The sequence below is a fragment of the Mustela lutreola genome, chromosome 5 (assembly GCF_030435805.1).
Source record: "Mustela lutreola isolate mMusLut2 chromosome 5, mMusLut2.pri, whole genome shotgun sequence".
Taxonomy (NCBI): domain Eukaryota; kingdom Metazoa; phylum Chordata; class Mammalia; order Carnivora; family Mustelidae; genus Mustela; species Mustela lutreola.
In genome coordinates this window covers 27,640,983-27,655,939 of record NC_081294.1, presented here as the reverse complement: position 1 = coordinate 27,655,939, position 14,957 = coordinate 27,640,983, and the positions used below count along the sequence as shown (strand labels likewise).

General features: G+C 42.8%; 1 protein-coding gene across 6 annotated transcripts in view; it reads left to right on the top strand.

The window, feature by feature from the left end:
- PRLR (prolactin receptor) overlaps positions 1-14,957 on the top strand; it is a 172,043-nt gene that overhangs the window by 28,054 nt on the left and 129,032 nt on the right. Inside the window, exons 1-2 of one of the 6 annotated variants that reach the window (XM_059173776.1) lie at positions 4,606-4,705; positions 9,479-9,563. The exons of 4 other annotated variants lie outside the window; for them this stretch is intronic. The gene's annotated coding sequence lies outside the window, so the exon portion shown is untranslated. Of the gene's footprint in view, positions 1-4,605; positions 4,706-9,478; positions 9,564-12,399; positions 12,526-14,957 lie in introns of those variants that run through there. One more of the 6 variants, XM_059173775.1, reaches the window with a different exon arrangement.

The following is a 14,957-nucleotide window of genomic DNA, read 5'->3' as shown; positions in this document are numbered from 1 at the left end:
TTATATTTGTTGTCTCTCAAGAAAGCTCTTGACTTTGGAATTATATTACATTGTTATCTGGGGGTACTAAGAAGAGTGAGGTGAGAGTCTTTGAAGAATAACACTAAATAATACAGGAACTAAGACTGAGGCTTCAGTGCGGTTCTCAAGGCATCCTGTAGGAACCCTCTGCTGCATGCAATGAAAATCACAAACTCTGCTTCCTCAGGAAATAGACTTATCCTAGCCATAGGATTCAAAACATAGCTATTAATTATTTTATCATCATAGGTAAGTATGTGTTATACACAGGATCCTTTTCTAATGAAGAAGTGAAGCAACACAGGTAAATTATAATCTTCATTTGAGAGAAAAGTTTCACACAATTAGCCTTGGAAATATATTCCCTAAAGTACCATGAAAACAATGCCCCATAAAACAGTGCTTCTAAGAAACACATACGTCCCTGCCCTTGATTTTTCTTATCACCACCAATAAAAATAAGAGCTAGATTGTTCTCTTCATGACTCTCAAAAATAAATAAATAAATAAATAAATAAATAAAAAGAAAAACATCAGTCTTGACTTTCTCAATCTTAACTTGCAACCCCAAGGATACCAAACAAAGATAAAGGTTCAAGGAGAAAAAGATCAACTACCTGCTCAAAATATTTAGCATAGTAATTCTGAGCTTTTGATAAAGACTCAAAATTCCTATGTTTGTCCACTAGATGACAAAAGGATCTTTGTTATTAAGAAACCCTATTCAAGAAGTAAGGTAGCCCCACTAATGCTTTTCTTGCTCCGTTATGAATTACTGGTCTCTTTAAACATATGTATGATAAGTTCTTAGCAAAGCTGTGTTAGATTAGCACAGATCCCCATGAGATCTGTACTAATAGCCACTGAACCATCACTTAGTAGATTTCTACTCCCTTTTATGCCATGAGTGTTGGATAATACTTCAGACCACAAATGGGCAGACATGTTGAATCCAAAGTTTTGGCATGACAGGGTGCTGTCTGCCCCCTTGTGATGATTTCAGACCCAATGGAATGACCCTGGTCATGGTAGGAACTCAAGAAATCTTGGTTCATCATTTCTTTTCTTCCATCCAGTGGGTCTTGTTAGTACACACTCAGCAGAATGTCTTGCTGAGCGTGGCATCTCCTGCAGCTACTGTCCCCCTGGCATAACCACATGTTAGATAGCTAAAGGATTTTTTTAACTATATTTTGCCAGGAGCCCAACTTCCGTAGCACTAGACTCCATTCACTTTTCTACTGCCTGTAGAGAAGAACAGCTCAGTCTTTCTGAAAGGATTGTTCTGAAACAGAGGCGCATTTGAGGCAACACATCAACAAGGTAACCTGGTAATTGGTAATTGGTGTTCCTTCCAAAGCCAGATGAAAGATGTGGTGTGGGCTCAGATCATCTTCCTTCCCACTATGGAGCAAAATCTACCAAGAACACAGCTGACACCGAGACACCGTCAGGGATTTGTAACGTGTTTAAGAACGAGGCCAGGAGTTAGGGTCATTATACAACATCCCTTATTGGAATTCATTAAAGGAGGAATTTCCACTGGCAGTTTCAGAGTCACCTAAAATAATTGTCAGCTTTCACAGGAGCAGAGGAATGACCTAGGCTATATTGCTTTCGTATCGTGTATTTTGTTAATATATCTTGTATTATTAGTTTGCTTTCAAACAGATGCCCTGACATATTTTTCTAAAGTGGAAACAAGTCATATTATGACCATCCTTCTTAAAAGAATTACCTAAAAGATATGCATTTAATCTCTCAGTCATTTTCCAATTGCTATTTCTTGCCCATTTTGTGCTGGATATGATCTAAGGCACCAAGATGAAAAGGGGACCATTTTCCACCCTCAAAAATGCACAAGTCTGGTGGAGGAAAGAGCTGTGATAAAGTCATGGATGCAGTTGGGGGCAGTTACTGAACAAGCAGAAGAAGAAAGTAAAGAGGAGATTTTATAGAGAAAATAGCACATGCAAACTTAACAGCACGTCACATGTTCCTGAGATCTGGCGCAGTTGCAAGTAGCCTGATGGGCAAAACACGCGAGGAAGAAGTAGGAAAGGACAGCAAGTATAGCTGAGAAAAACAGGTTGGGTCAGACTGTAAAGAGCTGAATACTGTGCTCAGTGCTTTCTTCTGTGATGCATGGGAGTCACTGTTAGTAGAAGATTTGAAGTCAGATCTCTTGTTTCATAAGCATGGTTTTCTCTGCAAGATTACATTCCGTCCCTCCAAAAGCAAAAGACCACCACACTGGATTTGACCAAAGATCACTGAGTGCAAATACATAAATTGTCTGGCAGAAGCAATCAGTGAGTTTTCTTATTATTATCTCCATCTAACAAATGAGGAAAGTAAAGTATAAAGAGTTAAGTTAGGTGATCCCAGGCAACCTGGCTTCAGAGTCTCTAGCCTTAACTACAGCACATATCCCCCTTGAATCTAGAGACCTTCATGCATTTGTGTGTTCTACTGCAATGAGCATTGGTAAGGACAGGCTCTGTTCGAGAATATGTCTGATAACTGGCTAAGTTTGAAACTGAAAGGATGAATGGTCTGTAACACAGGTCTTGGGATCAAGGAATGAAAGATACCCCTGGTCATGTTTCCAAGTATCTTTTCCTTTGCCCTTTCCTGGCTTTTTGAAACCAGGCATCTGGGACTGGGCAGCCTCGTCCTGTTAAGAGCAGTGAAGTGCTAGAAGGAAGCTACTCTGAGACGTTACTAACACCGCAACTGTCCTCACTACCCGAGACTTTGAAAGTTAAATACTGCAAATCAGAGAGATGGATTTTGCCCCTGAGTAGTACAGGTTGTTTGGTTTTGTTTAAATATTCATGAAGAGAATGGCAAAGAAATTGAAATGTAAGTTGAAGTTAACCCAGGACAGACAGGCCCTACAAGTGTTTCCCTTTATGCAATGATATTAATAACATCCAAATAGGCCTTCCTTAAGGCTGTCTTCTTACTTTGTACTTACCGAAGGAGTAAGATATCATTTACCTTGGAAGCTTGAATGTTAAGTAAACTCCACAATATGATTCAGATATTGTGGTTTTAAAAGTCACCTCCTGTGTTTTGAATATCTATAGCCTTTGATACCTTATTAGGAGTCAGTATTTGCTGGAAGTTTAACATCAAAGATCCATTATGTGGAGGAGGCAGAATTCCTCCGAAACACAGAACCAGTACAGTGGGCACTGTTAGAGCAGGACATATCTATGAGTGCAAAGAAAAGCTTTCAATTTACTAGTACAGAACTTCCTCGACTTACAGTGAAGCCATGTCCCAGTGCACCCATGGTCAGTTGAAAATATTGTTAAGTTGAAAATACATTTAGGACACCTAACGTATCGAACATTATTGCTTAGGCTATAATGTGCTCAGAACACTTCCATGAGCTTCCAGTTGGTCCAGATCATCTAACACAAAGATTGTTTTATAATGAAGGGTTGACTCTTATGTAATCTATGTGATATTGTACTGAAAGGGAAAATAGCATGGTTGTCTGTAGACAGAAGGTTGTAAGTGCACCATTTGTTCACTCTCATAATGGCTCTTTGCCACTGCTCAATATCACCAGAAAGGCTCTTCCCACATATCCCTCGCCCAGGAAAAGATCAAAAATCACAGTCCAAAGTATGATTTCTACTAAATGCATATTGCTTTAATATCACCTTAAATTGGGAAAATCCTAAGTCAAACCATGGTTACATTGGAGACCTTTCCCTATGATACCCTGCAACTACTATGCGAAGTAGTGATCTCCATCTACCCAGATGTGTTTGAGCAGAGATCGAATAACTGTCGGAGGGTGATGCTAAGCTGGAATAAAAGCATGATGTCTGAGGCTGAGCTAGACTGGCCTACGAAGGTTTCTCCAGCTCTAAAGTGTTATGAAATAATTTGCAATACTGGCCTGCACAAAGACATTAGTATTCCATTTTATCATACTCACCCTTTCCATATGGAAAGGATACTCAGTCCATGTTTTGGAAATCATTGGAAATCATTATCATCTTCATGTTCATTCTTATATCTCTGAAATTTTAATATATGTTGAGCATATAGATATTATATACCTATGTTATATATTTATATATTATATACCTATATATAGATATGTAGATCTATGTATCTGTGTGTATATGCAAATGGAATATGCACATATACACATATACACATATGTGTATGTGTATATGCATATGGCAAATACCTATAACAGCATTTCCTTAATCCTCTGACCATGTTTATAGGATAGATCATAAGAGGTGTTTCTTTGATTATAGTACAGATGAAAAAACATGGGCCCAGGATCTTCCCACATTCTCCTGCTTCTGAGGCTTGTTTGGTAACGGCCCTTTGAAGAGAGTCCTTTATTTTATGCGTGGCTATTTTGTTCAGTTTTAATTACAACAAAAACTACAGAAGGGAGGGGCACTGAGAGATTTGGATAGCTTTCTATGGAGAGATCTTATCTTTTGTTTTGCTGTTAGACTGCGTCATTCCTGGTCTAAGATTTCCCCTCCTCACACATAGTTAATATTTAAGAAGCACATGTTAAATTGAGTTGTCATGTTAGCACTTTTCCAGTCTTGGGTTAGAGCAAAAGGAGGCTATGCACAGCTTACGTCTGATGAGACAGCTACAAGTCAAAGCATCCTGACAACAGGGCAAATCTCAGGTAATGTGATGCTGCCGGGATTAACATAGAAGTAGCAAGATAAATGTGTAGGGGTGGCCAAACAAGACTTCCCTCCATAAATGCCTGAGTCACATGATAAATTTCTCAGACGCATTTATAAATCTGGCCCCAGCTTCTATTGCCTTAGGGAAGCTGTAGAAAGCAGAGATAACTGCTAGACTGAACGGAGAATTGGTTTGTTTGCCTGTTGTGTTGTGGAGGCAGGGATGGTTGTTTGGTTAGACCCAGCCAGAGAGCCCAAAAAAGGATTCAGAGTCCTCTACTTGGAAATAAGGAGTCAATCTTTTTCTTTCTCTCTCTCTTTATTTTTAATTTATTTTATTTTAGAGAGAGAAAGAGAAAGGGGAATGGGAGAGGAAGAGAGTCTTCAAGCAGACTCCCTGAGGTCAATTCCACGACCCATGAGATCATAACCTGAGCCGAAACCAAGAGTCAGTTGCTCAATGACTGAGCCACGCAGGCGTCCCTGAACCTCTTTCTGCTTTGGTTTTGTATAAGAAATCTCACTCAAGGATCAACTACGTATTTCTATAAGATCATGGTTTTGCAAGGCACTGGACTGTGTTTCCCCAAACCAGTGGTTTCACTAAGAACTGAGTGTCATCTTAGAACTGCTAATGTCTCTGAGGCATCTCGGTAGACACTAAATCATATAAGCCCACTCCCTAAGGCTAGTCTGTGTTCCAAGCCAACACAGGTTATTCTCTCTTGCCATAAAGTTTCGTTTGCAGTACTCATTAGTCATTCTCCAAGCTTTGAACTTAGGCAAGCATGGATCAGTGTCACATGCTTTTTTTTTTTCTCTATTGGGCTGCCCTCAAAAAGCTGACCTGTCCCAACAGGTGAAAATTCCACCTTTATTTTTCTTGTCCAGCTGAATTTTTACTTCTTCCCTTTCATTTTATCCCCTTGCCCCAAAGCAGTGTTTGGTATACTTAGGCCCCTTTCATTATGGATTCTGAAGATGGCACCAGGAGGGTGAGTGATTGAACTTCGACCTCTGCTTAATGCAGTTTCCCTGAGTCATAGAAGATGGATCCATGTTTTTTTGCCGCTCTCGTGAGATAAAAGATTCTTTGGCAACATACTTCATTGTGAAAACATGGGACATGAGGGAGAGAAGGTTTCCAGTAGAGGGATTTCTGCCCACTCTTGCACATCACTTTGGCTTTGCAGAATACTTCCAGGGATTTATTTTTCATTCCACTCTCACAGACACTCCAGAAGGCATGTATTATCAGTCTCGTTTTTTAGAGATGAAGAGAGTAAGGCAAAATGGTGAAGTGGTGTGCTCTTTAGCCATGCGGCTAAGCAGCAGCCAGGCCAGGGCTTGGGCACATGTCTTCTGACACATGCCATATGCAAGCCTCTTCTTTCTCCTTCATGGCTGCCTTCCAATTTTCATGGAAAGAACCCAAGCCTGGAAGGATAAGTAGCAACAACAAGAGTAAAATTAAGGATCGACTTTTTAACATTTACCATGTGCTAGATACCATATTAATAACTTCAGGTACCATATTGCTTCTACCCTTTCATAATTTTTGAGGGCCACTATCTTCATCCCCACTGAAAGAAAAAACTCAGTTTTATATAGCAGAAGTGACTTGCTCAAAGGTACATGGGTTGATGGAGACAGAATTCATCCCCAGGTATTGAACCATGGAATTTTCTAGATCCATAAAGCAAAAATTTGAGGGAAGGAAAAAAAACAAAAACAAACAAAAAATAAAAACAACAAACAAAACAAAACAAAACAACAGGGCCTTGTGAACAGAATCCTGAGTAAGAAGGATAAAAGATCTGAAAAATCTGAATCCAAGTTCTAACTCTGCCCTAACAGTATCCCTAACAGAGGGATAACAGTGCTATTCCTCTGTGTGATCTCTGACAAAGCTGTTGACTCTTTGGACTGTTTGTTTATTATAAAATGGGGCTAGTACTGTTTGGCCTGATGTCTCAGAGAGGAGTATCCCCAATCAGGCCAGACAAGCCTAGAGTCTCTGGAAGCTGGAGAGCACTGTACAAAGAGAAGGTATCATTTTTAGTGTTGGAATTGTGACTGTACCCCCAGTGTCCTGATGTGTCAGAGCACTGCTGGAAAGTCTGGGCTCTTCCCTCAGTCCCGTGTTCCCTCCACAGCTGCAGATCAAGCTTGGTTAAGAAGAGTTTCATTCTCGGAGAGTGTGTCCATAAGAGTATCTCCGTGTCCTTGTAGTTTGAAAATTTATTGAGTGAGATTAAGCTACCCTCTACAAACAGTGTATTTTTTTCAAAGATTTTATTTATTTATTTGACAGAGAGAGAGCACAAGCAGGGGAAGTGGCAGAGGGAAACAAAGACACCCCCCCAACCAATGTGGGACTTGATCCCAGGACCCCGGGATCATGACCCAAGCTGAAAGCAGATGTTTAACCAACTGAGCCACCCACTCTTCCCCAAAACAGTATATTTTTGAGCAGTCTCTTCCTCTTCTGGGCAAAACCATTGTCAGTCAACAAATTACATTATCAGTCACTGCCTGGAGGGTGTTTATATTCTGAGAATGACTTACAGTCTTCTCTTACCCTGGAGCAAGTATGGCTTTCAGATGGAAGAACCTGGGGCAACTTGTGGCCAAAGCCAAGAACTGAATTACTCTTGTGTCCAGGGTTGTTGACCACCATGACCATTGCCATTTACCTATTGCCTCCTATGGGATGGTGCATTAATATATTATTTCTCCCGACTGCCCTGTGAAGTATTTTTATCCCCAATTTCCAATGGAAAAAAGTGAGCTTCTGGGAGAAATACTTCTAGAGCTAGTAAGTTTTATGCTGGTCTTCCTGTCGTGTCATCCATCCCCTGTCACCTCAGCAACTACTCAAGTTCCCAGTTTCCTGCCCCTCCTCCCCGGCAGCCCCCCCTTCTTGCCAGTCATCAGAACCATTCAGGGCTTAAAGGACCATGCTTGCAGGAAAGAAACTGCATTTTCTGAAATTCACACCCGCGCTTTGGACTGGGTCTGGAGCAGGACCACTGCCCTCTGTCTCTACATTTTTTTTGCGGGGAGGAGGGGAAGGACTTTATCAAAGCCTTTGTTTTTCTTCTATTCGTTCAGTCCTGGGTTTCTATTTAGTTGCAATGACAGATAAAATGTTTTTGGAAATTTTGCTGCCTTAGAGTACAGATTTGGAATTTATGACAATTGAGGAAGCTACAAAATATAGCAGGAATTGAAGTATGCCAAATACTAGTTTTCAGTCTCCTTTACAGGTCTACAGCACCTTATTTGGGAATATCAAAATAAGCTATGTGGTTACTGTTGCTCATGTAATAACCAGATTTTATTTAAAGAGCTATAAAGGACAAAGTATAAAGGGAAAGAATATATGTTGGACAACTTGTTGTTTGTTTGTTTGTTTGTTTGTTTCAATTTTCAACATTTGAAGGAAGGTTTTTAGACAATATTTTAGAAGTTTCCTAAATTTCACTCCCTTTAAGGTAAACATACAGCTGGAAGAATGATGTCTTAAAAACCTTTCTGTCCTTACCAGATTCACAGGAAATTGCTGGAAATTTTTACCTCATATAGAATCACAAAGTAGATCACAACTCTTCCTTTCAGAAAATAACATTTTCAACCAGATATGTTATTTGTCTCATAAATGTAACCATTTTCACCTCTGAGAAATCTTAAGCTGCTTATGTCCCCAAGTCATGCAGCCTGGCTGGAGGTGTAAGGAAAGGGGAGGGGGGAGTCAGGGGGTCCTGCTTCAGAGAAAAGAAGCCCCATTCCCTCTGACCCTGGGGTTTCCTGCAAAGAGACTGCCTCTGCTTTCTCTGTGGCCAGCTCTGGAGAACCAGAAATCCAGCCTATTGGGGACAGCCAGCTGACCTCACAGGCAGAGGACACGTAATTAGCTCCTTTGAACTTTGCTGTTATTGAAATGGTGGTGGTTGTTTAGGGTCAAAGAGTTCAAGGAAGGACAGATCAGCAGGCTGGGGAAGTGGCAGGCTCATTGGACTATGAGCTTACTTGTAGAGTGTCTGCAGCTCACTGAGGACAATGCCATCAGAGCTGCGGTAAACACAGTCTAAGTGACTGATTTTAGAACCTAAACCAGATAGGTGTTACATGCTTTTTAGTCGTAAAGAAAGGGAGGGGAAGGAGAGAACAAAGACCCAAGTGGTGGAATTTAGGAATAAAAACAAAGCAAGAAACCAGAAAAATGTTTCTTTCAACAGCCAGCATATTTTCTGTTTAGAGAACAGCTGTCCCCTCCTTAATCACAAATAACAGAGAATAAAATAAACCAGGGCACCTGGATGGTGCAGTGGGTTTAGCAGTCTTGATTTCATCTCAGGTGGTGGTCTCAGGATCCTGGGATCAAGCCTCGTGTCGTGCTTAAGATTCTCTCTCCCTCCCCTCCACTCCTCTCTGCCATGCTCTCTTTTTCTCTCTCTCACTCTCTCTCAATAAATCTTTAAAAGAAAAAAAAAAAAAAGAATAGAATAAATTAAGATTAAATGGCCAATTACTCAATAGGGACAGGGAAATTAGAGTCAAAATTCCTGCCTTGTCTTTGAGAAAGGAACAAGGCAAAGAGGAGATAAAAATGCCATTGTCTGTTCTGTAAAATAGAGAGACTTCTGTAAGCATCCTGCAGAAACATGCCTTCTGTCTGATGCCAGGTTATCAGCTTTGTAGCCTCCCTAGGGGCTCCATGGAACCATGCACGAATAATAAATGATTCTGTTTGGGTACTTTGGCAGGTATGATCAGGAAAAGGGAATCCTTCTCTGGGATAAGGTTTTCTCAACCCTCCTGCTCTCAGAGGGGCCCTGAGATGAATCCAGGGTGAGTATACAATTTGTCAGCACCATTGACAAATTCCTTAAGTGGATCTGGGCTACCCAGAAAACTGCTCCGTCGCTGGGGAGCTGGGGGAGGGGGTGCGAAGGATGTTGTAAGAGGAATTGAAGGGCTGGCTAGAGAAACGGTTCCATATGCCTTTCCACTGCAACGCCCAAAACAGCTGCACAACTGTCAGGGCAGGGCTCCTCTGCTTGCCCGTCTCGTCCGCATGCTTTTACATGCCCAAGGAGCATCCCCAGGGGCTGATGTAGATCCAAGTTGGCAAACCCAAGTGGTAAGAAAGCCCTGAGCCTTGGATTCTGGTACCTTTGTTCCAGTACACAATTGAACAAAGATGTGTGCTCAGAGCAGCACTTACTGGTGGCAGAAGCTTCCTGAAGGGGGTGGGTCTCAGCCCAGCCTCAGAATTGTCTCTCGTGGATGCTGCAGGGTTAGCGCACTGGTCTACCTCCAGCCGCCATCCACATTTACACCCTGTAGGTCCTTCTGTCCAGCCTCAGGACTGAATGGCTGGGATGAGAGGACCAGCAGTCATGGTGGTCGGGAGGGATAGTAGGAAGCTGAGCTGAATGGGGGAAGCAAGGATACAAACTCAACCTGGGCCCTAGCCCCATCTTTAGTCCCAGATCTGAGCCAGGAGGAAGCCAGCCCACAGTGAAGCCCAGGGTTTGGGGAAGCAGCCAGAGGAGGAGGACTCGGCCCTCTCACTAAGTGGTGTTCAAAGACAGAAAAGAGAAGAGTGAAGAATTGATTGTATCTTTAAACACTTCCATTGAGTCTGTGAATCTCTCCAGGTCCTAGAGCAAAGCACAAGGGGAGAGCTGACCTCACCCTCTTCCTTTCCCATGTGTGACTTATTTCTCTTCATGACTAAAGTTCTTGGCAAAATGATTTACCTTGGGTAAGAAAAAGTTGGGGTCATAGAGGAAAGTGGTGCCCAAAGACCTCCACATCCTTACCCCCAAGACACATTCCCTTGGAAAGGGCTTGATTGGTCCCCACTTAGTCCATTTGCAAACACACTGGAGTCTCTTTGCCAGTGGCTTTAGGCTGCTCTTGAGGCTCCTGATCAGGAGCTCCATGCCCTGCCCTCCTTCCTGTGCAGTGGTCTCCATGCCTTAGCCCAGGGAGTGAGGAAGATTATTTCAAGAGAAGCAATCCTCTTGAGGAGACAAGCCTGCTAGGTGAGGTTTGTTCTGCTTTTGTTCATGGAGATCCCACCTACACTCTACCCTTTATTCACTTTTCTACTATCCCCCTGGCAGATAGTACTACCCTCTGCCAAGCAAGACTCCTTCACCTTCTTGCCAAGGCCAGACCCCTGTCACATTTCAGAATGAGACTTCATAAAGAATTCCAACTAAGGAGTTTGACAACCTCCTCAAAGGAATAAGAGGACTTCTCTTCTCCTAACTGCCATTGCAATGGTTTCTTTTGGGGGCCAGAGCCATGAATACATTGAACACTTCTATTCTGATAAGCAAAACTTAGTTTGACTTCTTCTCTTTCCTATTTTTCCTTCAAAGATCCAGGGAATTGCTAAATGTGTCCCACAACTCTGGCATGTCTTCTTCAGAAAACTTGTAGACATTCTTCCAAAGGTGTAACAGTTTGCTATGCCCTGGGCATTTTCTCATGCTGGAGGAGGCAGTAGAAAAGAAATCTATGGCTTTCATACCACCACTTCCACACTGTAATCCTTACTGCTGTAATCCTTAATGCAAACAGAGTACAAGGGGTGGGATGTTCCAGAAGAAAATGGTTGGCATAGTCAGTTCGAAAGAGATTATTCTGAAGCTGTGGCTCCAATTTTATACACCTATTTCTTCACCTAGTGTTTATTGAGCACATACTGTGCAGCAGGGTTCTAGCGCTATAAGGTGAATGACAGATGGTACTATTGCAAAACCTGGGGAGTTGAGTCTAGGGTGGACCCTCACAGTCAGTGAGGATTCTGAAACTCAGGGCAGATGTCCCTTGCCCCAATTAGCTTCTGCTGTGGGGAACTGCCCCCCTTACTGGCTTCTTCTGGTGGGAAGAAGTGATAAGGTAGGAGGAGCAAGGGTCCAAGAAGGTGCTTCTCCTCAGGGAGTCAGGCTTTGGAGAACTCTTAAAAGAGTTTCAGTGAGCCTTAAGTAACCCAAAATTTGCTTGCCCCTATAAGAGCTGCCCGTTCTGCATGTGTGTCCAGTTTCTGAACAGGCAGACAGCACGTGAGGGAGAACCTTAAGAGAGGACTGTTCTCTCACTCTTTTTGCTTTTTCTCTATTTAAGTTCCTCTCTTCGCTTCCTTTCCTTTTATCCTGTCCTACTCTTGGCACCTCCCCAGAAGCTTAGTGGCTCCTCCCTGTCTACAGGATTAAGTTCAGACTTCTCAGCTTGCCAGGCTCAGTATAGGACTGTTGAGTATGCTATCTGAAAGAACAATTCTCTTGTTCTTTTTCAGCATCTGTATTTCACAGGAGTTGATGGGCTGCTTTTTCTGGGAACTTGATATTAATATTAATATTTTCCCTTTAAAAATCAACTTTACCTTTTGCTTAGAGCCTGTGAAAGACAAAGGTCTTCTCCCAACCCCGGAGCCAGCCAAACCCAGTAGACATAGGTGAGGAAGCCTTCCCCTGACCCCATGCTCTGACCCTTGGAACGAGCTGAAACAAAAGCCCTCATGTTTTTCAGCAGCAGGTTTTCTTACCTGCCCTATCCCCATTACTGAGCAATGATTACAAACCTCTGTACTTTAATATGTAGATAAATTATTAACAGTGGGTTGTACCTTTTCCCAGGTTGTAAAAGGATGACAGGTTAGAGTCCCAACATTCTCCTTATCCATGTAGGAAATGTAGGGGAGGATGACATCTCAGAACACTTGTCTCTAAGGCTCGTAACAAAGATGTGGCAAGCTCCAGCCAGAAATGTGAGACAGGCAGCAGGAATGTCACAGGTGAGCCTTGGTGACTTTCACCTTTCTTTGTCAATTTTGATTCCCCCCCCCACTTTCTCTTGTGAGATTGAGAATGGGCGGGGGGCAGGAAGCATGACTAGGATCTCAGTGGTTGTACAAAGTCTTAGGGAACAGTCTGTGTTTTGATACGAAATGGTCAAGGACATTCTGTGTTAAGATAAAGACCAACATGAAGGCCCACCGTGGAGCTCAGGTATTCCAAGAGGAAAGTGTGGCACACTTCCCTGGGCCTGGGCACAGAGATCAAAAGTCTAGCATGATAATATACTAGCATGATCATATGACAGATCTGTCCATCCTAGGGGAGTGGGAAGGGGCAAACTGGGGTAGGGCAGGGGGAACTAAAAGATGCTGGAGTCAGGGACGCATTGCCTTGATGTGGAGTTGGAAACATTTCCAGATCCAGCTGGAAAGTAGAGAGACAAGGAAGAGACCAGCCAGTGAGCTATGCAGAGCCACCGGAGCCCAAGCTTGCCAGGTTCAAGTTGGGGGATTGGGCTGAGGGGTTTTCTTTGGTTTCTTTTAACAGATGTCATTTTTTGAGAGCAGTCTTAAGTTTACAGAAAAATTGCAAAGAAAATAGAGTTCTAATGTCTCCCAGTCTTCCCTACCTACAAATTCCTCTGCTATTAACAATTAACAACTTACATTCGTGTGCTACATTCATTACAATGATGATCCAATATGTATGCATTAGTATTAATTCAAGTCTGTAGCTTACATTAGGGTTCACTCTTTGTGTTGTACAGTTCTGTGGGTTTTGACCGACACCTAATGTCAGGTATCCACCATTACAGAGTTATATGGAATAGTTACACTGCCCTAAAATCCCAGCTCCCTCAACCCTCCTTTCTCCCAAACCATCAGCAGACACTGAGCTTTTTACTGTCTATATTGTGTGCTTTCCACGATGTCATATAACCAGAATCATACAGAATGTAGCCTTTTCGGATTGCCTTCTTTCCCTTAGCAAATATGCATTTTAGCTTCTTCCGTGTCTTTTCATGGCTTGATGGGTCATTTCTTTTCAGCTCTGAGTAATATCCCATTGTATGGATGTGCCACAGCCTATTTATCCATTCAAGCAGACTTTTCAGTGAGTTAAAGGGCAAAAGGAAAGGATGGCCGGGTGGTTCAGTCGGTTAAGTGTCTGCCTTCAGCTCAGGTCAAGATCCCAGGTTCCTTGGACTGAGTCCTATGTCGGGCTCTCTGCTCAGCGGGGAGTCTGCTTCCCTTTCTCTCTCTCTCTCTGCCCTCCCCACCCCCGACCCTGACATGTACGCTTTTGTTCTCTCATTTGTGCACACATATGCACACATAAGCCCTCTCTCTTTCAAATAAGTAAAGTCTTTTTTTTTTTTTAATGGCAAAGCAATGAAAAGAGTGGATGAAGAGAAACTAGCAAGGGCCTCAAGATGTGAAAGAAGAAAAAGGTTTGGAGAAGTGGAATAACAAACTTGAGTGCAGAGGCCTGAAGCAGCCTAAGGCAAGGTTCTCGAAACCTGTATTCAGGCCAGAGCCTCACTGACTCTCACCAGGCCTCCCCTGCTTTTATAGACAGAAAGTTTTATAGAAACTTCCTAAGGGCAGGAATCATGCCAGCCTCAACCTGAGAGCCCAACATGTGGCAGATAGCCAGTAAATAACTGTTGAGCCATCTAAACCTCCAGAAATCTTTTCTAAAGAGGAACTTTGCCAAATCATCAGAAAGCCTGAAGCCCCTGAAGTGGGTCTCAGCTGCCCACTTGGCTGAGCCTCTCTTTGCCACAGGATAGGGCAAAGTATACTGGGACGTTCATCTTCTGCACTGAGAATGCATCTCTCTTGCCACCATCTTCACCTGCCTTGTGAGATGTTGTGTGGACACAAGCAAAACCAACTGTAGGGAAGCAAGAGAACCAAGGGAGATATGGACCAACCTAACATACCAGGTTAAAAAAAAAAAAAAAAGGCATTCTTTCCATAGGATTGGAATCCAGCTTTCTGTGCACTCATTTTTCAACCCAATCACATGCCAGTAGAATTAGCCCACACAGTTTCTGTAGAACAGAAGGAATAAGCAGGGTAATTCAGGTGGTAAGAAACAGCTATGAGAGCAAGATGAGCCATGCCTTCTACTCAGAAAGATGCTCCCATGTGGGCGCAAAGTCTCTGCCACACTAGTTATGGTCCATGGGTGGGAATGGTTGGAGCCCAGCCAGGGGAATGCAGCTGAGTGGAAGGGGTTGCTCTCCAGAGAAGCTGGTAAGTCAGGTCAAAAATTGCAGGACAAATAGCAGTGTGCCTGTTATGAATTACTAGCTCCATGATGCTCCCTGGGCAAAAGAGTATATATCACTCAGACCTGATGTGCTGGTGCAAGGTCATTGCTTAAAATCTGGTCATCTCCTAGAGCATGGCATTGGTGTTCC